General features: G+C 38.2%; 1 pseudogene; it reads left to right on the top strand.

The window, feature by feature from the left end:
- Window positions 1–741: 741 nt before the first annotated feature.
- On the top strand, window positions 742–1,035 carry LOC148583046 (defensin-like protein 1 pseudogene; annotated as a pseudogene).
- Window positions 1,036–2,764: the final 1,729 nt, after the last annotated feature.

The following is a 2,764-nucleotide window of genomic DNA, read 5'->3' as shown; positions in this document are numbered from 1 at the left end:
CACCTCCTCGACAGTGCCCAATGAAGCGCCAATCTGAAAACCGACTTCCTTACACATACATGCTAGAGGCATGTTAAGCATTCGAACCCAAAAAACAACATTCTCGAACTCAATTTCTGCCGGCAGCGTCACCCCATCAAAATCCTCCACAGCAAAGAGACTCCCTTCAAATACCCATGGACGCCCTTCCAACACACGTGCTTTGTCCCACGAGTGCTCAAATTCTACTAAAAAAATATTGTCCCCAAGTACTCTGAACGATAAGGACCCAGTCGGACGCCATCCTCTGATCAGTTTCGACTTGATTATCTCCTTGCTCACCCTTCTATCCGACACCAACTTACCCACCAAACAAGATTGCCCACGCTTCACTGGTTCTGCCAAGGAGATACAATTGATCTCCAACTCATCCCCTTCATCATCGGAGAGGGAAAAATTCCCCCACAGTTTCGTTAGATCATCTGCCATACCTCACCAAATTCCTCCACAGACCACCAAGGCTTGGAAAAGATTACTTCTCCTTTAGGGTTCCGGCTCTAGAGAGAAAAAAACGAATTAGTTATATATAATATTTTAATAATACATATTTATGGATAAGAATAATAATACTGATTGACAAGTGAAAATTCTCTTTTTGCTGCTCGTAGCCTTGGCTTCTCATAAGCCTCTCTCTTGATTCTTTTCTTTTCATTTTGTTTTAGGGTCCATATGGTTTTCTTGGCTTATTTTTTGTTTATTGCTATGATATATGCAGAAGAGATGGTGAAGCCAGCAGAGGGAAGAGTTTGCGAGTCACAAAGCCACAAGTTCCACGGGCCATGCTTGGCTGACCACAACTGTGCTTTGGTGTGCAGGAATGAAGGTTTCTCCGGCGGAGATTGCAAAAAACTCCGTTGCCGATGTTTCTGCACCACGCCTTAGCTTGTTAGCTGCTGCGCGCAACCACCCTCGTACGGCCGGCCATATGCATGCAGGAGGAGGAGTAATCATCATGAATAAAGAGCCGTAGTAGTTGTTGTAGGTGTAGGGGTACGGTTTGTGTATTTTTTTTTTTTTTTTTTTCCTTCTTATAATTTGGTGCTTTGGGAACTAAGATATGTTCTTGATCTACATGATGACATGAATGTGATCTTGCTCAAGTATTTACTCCAACATAAAATATGTTTGATATTATTTTTCTTCACATTTTTGTCTTTTTTGTCCGTTAAATTCGTGGATCACATGTGAAGTGTACAGCTTTAATGGTGAATTTCATCATATCTCTTATACAAAAATGGATAAAATATGAATATAAGTATAAAACCGAACATCTCTCTTCCGAGATATGGATACACACAAGTATAGCACTTGAAAAATGTCAAAAGGAAATTATTGTAGCCTTGTAGGTTTTATCACGATTTTTTTTTTTTTGTCTTCGATCGTCTTATTTGCCTCACATGTTATTAGTATATCGTTTCGTAGCAAATAAGGAAAATAAGGAATCTTTCAATTATTTGAAAGAAGTAATTAATGCTATGCATTGAGATTTTAAGATAATTTGATAATTTTGAGAATAAAAAAGACGATAGTATAGCGCACTACAAGAAAATGCCCTTTTTCTGACGTGTGCTACAGTAAATTTTTTTTGCCACCTCGGCAATTTCCTGACGTTTAAAATATAAAACGTCAGGGGAATTTTTTCTGACGTTTGAATAGTAACACGTCAGAAAATTCTGACGTGTTACTATTCACACGTCGGAAAAATTTTGACGTTTAAAATACATGAACGTCGGGACAAAATTTCATTTTTCTTAAAATAAAAATTGATATAATTACTGACGTGGTGGAAGTTACCACGTCAGAAATTCTCTAACGTGGCAATGTGCCACGTCAGAGTATATATATATATATATATATATATATATATATATATATAATATTAATATGATATATAAAATGATATATATAATTATAATTATATATAAAATGATATATAATTATCCAAATGATATATATATATATATATAATTAGAATTATCAGATATTTTGAAGTTTCAGATTATTATAGGTATATATATATATATATATATATATATATATATATATCATTCCTGACGGGCCATGTTTGGCACGTCAGGATTTACTGACGTGCCAAACACGGCACGTGAGGAATTGTCCCTGCAGCCCTGCGCATGCACGTGCGTTCGTCGGTCCGCGCGCCGTGCGTCCCATCCCTCCGGCCAGCGCGCCATGCCTCTTAATTAAGAGGTCTGGCGCGCGAGTTTTTAAATTTTTTTTTCTTTTCCCCCAGCTGGCCAGCTGGAGGCAGGCACTTCCGGCCATGCCACTACATGTCTCTCTGTTCTCCCAAAAAAACACATTGTCCTCTGTTTTTCTTTCTTTCTTCCGAGCGCCATTGCTGAACCTGAGGAATTTTTTTTTTCTTCTGCCCAAAGTCTTCCTTTTTTTTCTTCTGCCCAAAGTGTTTCTTGATCAAGGGATCAGTTTCTCTGTCACGATTGCACTGTTACTCCGCGCGCCCGCAGCTGAACCGGCCGCCCGTCGTCCTCTCTAGCTACCTCCATTTTTAGCTCCTACAAGAGCTCCTCACAGGTATATATATATATATGTACATGCATCCTTGTACTTATTTATTTGTTTGGTTTGGATTTGGTGTTTGCATGCTAGGTTGGGTGATGTTTGTGCTAATTTAGTCTAATATTTTGAATTTGATTGTCTAATCCAAAGCAGTAATGATATATATATATTTACATGAGGATTAATA

This window comes from Corylus avellana, chromosome 11, assembly GCF_965113065.1.
Source record: "Corylus avellana chromosome 11, dhCorAvel1.hap1.2, whole genome shotgun sequence".
Classification (NCBI taxonomy): Eukaryota; Viridiplantae; Streptophyta; class Magnoliopsida; order Fagales; family Betulaceae; genus Corylus; species Corylus avellana.
This window is presented reverse-complemented; position numbering and strand designations above follow the sequence as displayed.